An 8,187-nucleotide genomic window follows, 5' to 3' on the forward strand; every position below is an offset into this window, starting at 1 on the left:
GTTAACTTTAAGAAAAATATTGGAATATCATTTGAATATAATTAATCTGGGAAAGTGATTGAAATAAGGTATTAAATAAATTTAAAATTAGAGACATCATGAATTTCATATAATTTAAGAAGTGATATAACATAGATATTAAAAGATTTATCAAAGAATGAGTCAATTTAGACATTAGATAAAAGAAAATTATGCAGACGAATAAAAAATTTTATATTTCCAAATTTCAATGTCAATTATAAATGGACATAAGATCAATTTTGAATTAGAGATTAAAAGAGTCTGGAAAGAAAGTTAACTACTACATGTGGCGCTTCTCATCTTTTTTCAACTTTTATGCACATTTTTTGTGCATCTTTTTACTTTGGGCTTATTTTGTGCTTCTTTCTTTTATTGCAAACTTTTTGTGCAATTTCTTTGACACCAATTTTCTTGTACATTTGTATAATTTCAAGAGTAATTGAATTCTCTTCCAAAATCAATAATCTAAAATTTTCAAAATTTTCTGAAGGCTGAATTAATACAATTGATGAGAGAATACAAAAAAAGAAAATATCTAAATTGAAATAATGAAATTAAAGATAATGTAATCTAAATAAGAGAGCAATGGATTGAAAATCCTAATAATATCAAGTTATAAGCATATCACTTAAATTTAACAGATGGATTAGGATGGTGTTTTTGAATGAAATTAATTCTTAATTTACAATTTTAGGATTAAGAGGCACTATGTAGAGGATTTAAAAAAAAATAATGTCAGCTAGGAAGGTTTCTGAACGACCACACTTTCAAAAAATAAGATGAATATAAGGCAAAGACATATCTGTGAAACATATATTGTTGATTCTTAAATGAAGGTATATACTAATTTTTGATGGTCCAAGATGCATCATTTACATGAACATAACATTAGAAAAACATATGGAATTTTGTTTTGGTAGATTAATTGAGCAAAACAATTCTTAAGCAAGTAGCAACATAGATCTAATTAAGTATTTATATAGTTTCTACCTATTGTTTTTACACTACCTTGTTATGTGAGACAAGCAAAATGATCACTCAATCTATCCAGAATCTTAAAGCTACTAAACAGTACTCATTCTAGTTATTGGTTGAATTTCACTCTGATCTGTGCTGTGAATGAGGTGGGTGTCTTGTGTGGAGTTCACGTATTAGACTTTGCAGTTAAATATCGGTTCTAGTATGGAATTAAACTAGTCTATCATAATGCTGTTGTAAGGGTTAAATAAATATTAAGTGGTTTATTGTTTTATTTCTTAATAGTAATACAGACGCTAAGGATATAATAATTATCACGTATATCTATGCAGTATTACTTGTAGGCCTGAATCATATCCATGCAGCTTGCCCCCAATAGAAATTTAATGAGTTTGACAGAAAGATTTTTGTATTTTCAAAAACTCTATTCCACATAATGCTGGTATAATTAGGTTGACTTCAATATTAACATGAAATGTGACCTCAATGAATAGATTAATAGTCATAAACGCATCCTTCTATTGTGAAATTCCAAATTTAAAAAAATTTTTGATAATAAATTGTTCGTTCTGTAACCAAATAAGTCAGGCATTAATGTAGTAGAGATCTTCTAGCATTGTTATCTTTTATGGTATGTTCCCACTCAAAGAACAAACAATAAGTATTTTGATTTGCTTCATTAGTTCATACTTCATTCTCACTGTAATTGAATTTCTAGTCACGAGCTGCTTCTAAAGGATGCTAATAATTGAGGGGAACCGCCAAAATATCACCTGATATAATAGTTGACTAGAGTAGAACCAGCTGTTCGTTTATCCAAATCTACTTACTCTTGTCTGATGTAGATAGTACCCAATCAGAGAGGAAAAATTGGAGACTACGTTGTTTCTTAAAAAATCATAGGCAATCAAGATGCTACGCTTTAAAGAGCGCTACAAATGATTTTCTGATGCCAATATTCATTTATGTTGTAGTCAGAACATCAGGTACGCAAATTCTTAATTGAAAGCGCTTATGAAAAATCATTACTTTTAGATTAAAACCAGAATCACATTAGGGTAGATGGGCCTCATTCTAATGAGTAAAGTCCTTATCTAGTAATCATTATCATATCTGAGATAAGAAAGTTCTCAATTACATCCATTAATAAGATCAAAAAAGAACCAAGACAATTAACGGTTGATGTTATACACAATGACTTCTGTATCAACCCAAGAACTTGTAGATGTAAATTTAAATAGTAAAATCTTCTATAGAATACATGTTCTAGCTTAACGTTCTAAAGAAAGATACGTAAGTGTTCGTTCATACAAAATACTGACATAATGTAGAGCTTTTCAGTGTCCTGCCACACCCTAAAACTCCTAGGGCATAATTATAAGAGTTGAACATAAATGGTAGTCCACTCTATTCTCAAATCGAAACGTATTGTAAACTCCTCTAATCACTTCTTTCTAACCTGCATATACCACTTGAACTCTTCGATCTTTCCAGTTCTTGTTTCCAGTCCATCAACGTTAAAAACTTGTGGAGGTATGTAAAATTCTGCCGGAGTGCTTTATGTCTTTCTTCTCCTTCTTAAACTCATTAATATTCCCTCCATCCTTTTCTTGATATTAAGTTTGACTACTTCTGTAATCCTGTTCACTATTGCATCCCAAATAACAGTACAAACATCCGCAAAAGTCCCTTTATATGTTGCCTTATCTTTTCAACTTTTGATGATGCTTTTTTACTTAGAAAGCTTTTGGAAATTGATTTTGTATCCAAAAAAGGCAACTGTCCAATCCGCCTCAGAGCGCACTAATAGTTGTCGAAAATTTTCTCCTCAAATTTTTTTCTCTCTTATGAAAACCACAATATTGATCTTATCGTTTTCTCAGACATTACGACCGAGATGATTGCTTCTTGAGGATTCTCCGCGACTAAATGCTATATCTGTAAGTCTCGACAAACCAAGTTAATTATGAATCAAAAGGTTAGAATAGTTACTAATTCGTTTTAAATCAAATGAGTGTCTCCACCTAAGGTTGATTGTTATAGATCATTTAGAACGAAGAATCAAAAAGTTCAGTCTAGCATAGAAACTACGTATTAAGTTAAACTCTTAATATTGATTTGAACAATATGATCTCTTATAATATCTTGTCCTAAGTGCATGTATGTGCTGTAACAACTGTTATCTGAATTGAAATCTACAGTTAACTAATCAGTCGGAGATTGAAAATCGGATTTTCATGAAAGTTCTCTCATGATAAAGAAGAAAAGGTTGTCGGTAGATCATGCAAAGAGAAATTCAAAACGAGGAATGTATAAACCCATTAGTACCATTACATAGTGGATAGGCACAAGTATTGATCCAAAATCACTGCAAGAGAGTTTATCGCAAGGTGGAGACACATTTGCTGAGTAATGGTTCCTCAAGATCTTTAAAGCAACAGATAAAAGCAGTGGCTCAAACATTATTATATGAATTCAATAAGGAGCTAAAATTTCTATATCACAGACAAAGTAGTCCCCCTATTTCTCATTAAAGAGGACCCTAATAGTTCCAAGAAGTTTACTATCACTCTAGCTGAACCTTTCCAGCCTGTGCTAAGAGGAATGCATTGACACATAACATGAATAATTGCCTTCATTAATAACGAATCCAGCAAATGGCGATATCAGTATTAGATTTAGTAAAGAGAGTTTGGGACTATTGAAGAATTACCCAAAAGTGAGAGAGTGGTCAGGTTAAATCAAAGAGTGAGAGGTTTCGTCTGCTAAAAGTATTGAAATAAACCCAATTGCTCCTTAGTTTACAGATCATTCTCATCAGGGTGAGCCATGATCTAATCAAAAAAAGATATTCAAACTTTTTGAAAATTCCGTAAGTTCGTTCTGATACCACTTGAAACATTTTCTACGCTAAGATTAATATAACATCCGTATTAGTCTATAGCTGTCTCCATCTAAACTTAACGAAAGGGGGGCCGAGCAAAGGTTGGGGAACAATTCGTCCTGTCGTGAATGACGGAGGACATTTTTAAAATTTCGAATTTCTTTTCACAAAGAATAAAAGTTGCATAACCAAAAATAACACCATCAAAAATAAATGCGGAAGTTAAGTGTGAAAAGCCGAAAGAATAAGACCACAGACAATTCATAGTAGTTGGTAGGTCAACTCGCCTACGTCCACTCCCTTGGACGGCAGCCACTACAAGAATTTGCAATCTACAAAACGTGAAAATATCGCATTATAGCACCCAAAATGCGGGCCTTTAGCGCGAGAAGAGAAGAAAGCCACCCTCCAACAAGACATTCTCCTTTTTGCCCACCAAAGGCGGCAATGCACGAGATACCTCTTCCTTTTGCTTGTACTGCTACTTTAACGTTGGCATGACGCGAAGAAACACCCAACCAATCGAAGCTAACTACAGATACCTCAACCGGAACCCACTACCCAGCGGGTCGTACGGATAAACCTCTATAGACAATAGAGAAGCAGACGATCCTTAAGCAACCCTTGTGATCATGGCCCCTCGACAAATACCTACTTCCTAGTACATACACTCATTCTCCCTTCCTTCTCTCTCCAAAGCCTTCTACAGGTATAAGGCAGTTAAAAAGTCGTCCCCCGCTAGTAACCGACATGATGTACGTCTGGACGAACAAAGGTTCGTACGTTAGAAGTTCATATTAAAAACTGTCTTATCCATTCAACTGGTTCATTCACTCGACCCGTCTGTTGAAAAATATTTATCCCGGACAATCGTGACATGATTACAGACGAATTATATTAAAATGCTCTTAAGGTTCAAAATCACACAATTTTGGTCTCTATCTACCTCAACAACAAAAATCGTCTTTCGTACGGACAACGATTTTCGTCCGGTTCAACAAAGAGCTCCCATTGAAAGAAAGAGAATTAAAGAGAGCATCTTCTTAAAATAATGCAAAGTTGAAGACAAAATCGCAGACTGATTAAATTTCGCATTTTCACAACAGGACCCATGATAAAATAGAAATTAAGGCCAAATAGGACCAACAACAACAAAATAAACAAACACAAAAACATATAAACCCAAAAAAAAATATCAATGTGCAGAAACATTTTTATTTAACCGCATCTTATACAATTAAGCTAAAACACCCATTAAGAACGGTAAGATATTTTTGTTTTTGAATACCCACTTAGTTCCAATAACACTTTGATCTTTTTTCCCTGAAGTTTTTTCGCAAACTTTATTTCTTACAAATTGATTCAACTCTTCTTGCATGGCCAATATCTAAAATTCATCTGAAAGTGCTTGATCAATAGTAGTGGGTTCTATAGTTGAAATAAAGGCTGAAAGATTGACTTCCTTGTTTAATCCACGCCTAGTTCTAACACCCTCACTAGGTTCACCTATAATCAATTCCCTTGGGTGGTTTTTAGAAAATCTTAAATCTCTAGGAAAAGGATTTTCTATCTCCAAATTCTCTTCCACATTTTCTTCCAAGTTTATTCAATCAATCTTTTGGGAGTTATCCTCAATCTCATCTTCAATAACATTTGGCTCTTCCAAATTTTTAGATTCATCAAATACAACATGTGTGGTCTCCTCAATGATCAAAGTTCTTTTATTGAATACCCTATAAGATTTTCCAACATTTGAATATCCAACAAAAATTCCTTCATCTGATTTTGGATCAAATTTTCCTAAGGCAGATTTTCCATTATTTTGAATGAACACCTTGCAACCAAAAACATGCAAATGTGACAAATTAGGTGTTCTTCCTTTTAACAACTCGTAGGGTGTTTTATTTAATTTAGATCTTATATTCACCCTATTCAGAACATTACATACAGTGCTAACGACCTCAGCCCAAAAATATCTAGGAAGTGAGTATTATGCCAACATTGCTCGGGCGGCTTCTATTAATGTTCTATTTTTCCTTTCGACTACCCCATTCCACTAAGGGGTTCTAGGTGCAGAAAAGTTGTGATCAATTCCTTTTTCCTTATAAAAATCTTCAAATATCGCATTCTCAAATTCTTCTCCATTATCACTTTGTATAGAAATAATTTCACACCCTAATTTTCTTTGAATCCAAGTCAAAAAATTTCTAAATTCCTAAAATGATTCACTCTTATGAAATAGAAATCTAACCCAAGTGAATCTTGAGTAATCATCCACAATAACAAATCTGTATACCTTCCCTTCTAGACTCATAGTTTTGACTGGTCCAAAAAGATCCATGTGTAAAATTTCCAATGGTTTACTAGTTCTAAGATCCTTATTAGACTGAAAAGTGAACTTCACCTGTTTTCCTAATTAACATGCATCACAAAGCTGATTCTTAGTAAAATCTAGTTTTTGTATACCTCTCACTAAGTTCTTTTGGGTAATCCTCCTAAGGTTCTTCATGCAAGAATGACAAAGTCTCCTATGCCAAAGCCATGATTTATTAGAAACAGTTTTTAAACAAAATGCAGTATGAGTATGAATGCAATTTAAATCTATCATATAAACATTGTTTACCCTTTTTCCATTCAAAACATCTTTACCGTTAAGGCTTAAAATGCAGCTAGTAGGAAAAAATTTTACACAATAACCCTTATCACATAGTTAACTTATACTTAGCAAATTATGCTTTAAGACTTCAACCAATAACACATTGTCTATAAAAAAATTCTATAAATTTCCAATCATACCTATACCAACCACCTTCCTTGTGGTGTTATCTCCAAGTGTAACCTTGCCTCTAGTCCTGGCATCCAGCGTTATGAATTGAGCAGTATCTCCAGTCATATGCTTTGAACATCTGCTGTCCAGGTACCATATGCTCTCACGAGGTCTTTTGTGAGAGAAACCTTCTTCTTAATCTGACAGATTAAGACTATCTGTCATCAAGCAAAGATTGGTGACTTCTTCTTCCTTTTCAGTCTCTGATGAATCTAAAGCTGAGTCCGCCCAGAAAGCTCTTTGAAACTTCTTCTTACCCTTCTTTACAGTTAGTTTCTCCTCTACCTTCTCCTTGCTAGGAGTAGCTTTGAGTTTTGGGAAATCAGTCTTGATATAACCAGGTTTCCTGCATTCATAGAAAATCACATCATTAGAAACCTTGTCATTTCTATTAAATTTACCTCTATTTCATTATTGGCTTCTCTTCTGCTTCCTCTTTAGAAATCTTCTGAATTGTCTAGTCATTAATGCAATGTCGTCTTAATCCTCAAGTTATGAGTGTTCACTCTCAGACTCTTCCACTTTTAGTGCTATGTTCTTTTCCTTTCGTAGTTCACCTACATCAATCTTTCTTTGGCTAACTCCTTACTCGTAAGCAATAAGTGAACCAAGAAGATTGTTAATTGAATAAATGTTTAGATCTTTAGACTCTGTAATTATAGTAATTTTAGCATTATAAGTAGTAGGTAAACAACGAAGAATCTTATTAATCATTTCAGAATTCGTTTGTTCCCTACTAAGTGCATGCAAAGAGGATACTATTTGGGTAAATATTGTGTACATATCATAAATGGATTCATTAGGTTTCATGCGAAATAGTTCATAATCATGCAACAATATACTAAGTCTAGATTGTTTAACCTCATTAGTCCCCTCATATGTTATACAAAGTCTATCCCATATGTCCTTTCCACTTTTGGAAGTGGAAACTCGCATGTAGTCTTCAAATTTTAAAGCACAAAAGAAATTATTCAAACATTTAGTGTTTAGTTGTGCTATGTCACGTTCTTCTGCAGACCAGTCTGTTAAAGGTGTTTCAACTCTAACTCCAACAACTAATCTAGTTGGTTTTGTATATCCTTCCTGGACTAAGATCCACATACGATAATCAAGTGACTGTAAGAAAGTAGACATGCGTATTTTTCAAAAATTAAAAGGTATATTATCAAACATTGGAGGTCTAGTAATAGAGTAACCCTCATGTGTGTTTCGGTTTCCAAGTGTAGCCATCTACGTTAATTAAAAAGTAGTTAAACTTATGATTTTGAAACAATGCTCTGATACCACTTATTCAGTCTAGTGAATAGGTTGTTAAACCTAAGTTAATGTCCCACGGCTATCAAGAGGGGGTGAATTGTTAGTTAAAAAATTATCCCTCTTTTAGATGAGTTGAACCAAAAAAAAATTTAATGAATTTTTATAAAAAAAATTTTTGAAACACAACTTTTTAAACAGTAAAATGTGGAAAATAAAAAAT

This window comes from Dendrobium catenatum, unplaced genomic scaffold, assembly GCF_001605985.2.
Source record: "Dendrobium catenatum unplaced genomic scaffold, ASM160598v2 fragScaff_scaffold_750, whole genome shotgun sequence".
Lineage (NCBI taxonomy): Eukaryota > Viridiplantae > Streptophyta > Magnoliopsida > Asparagales > Orchidaceae > Dendrobium > Dendrobium catenatum.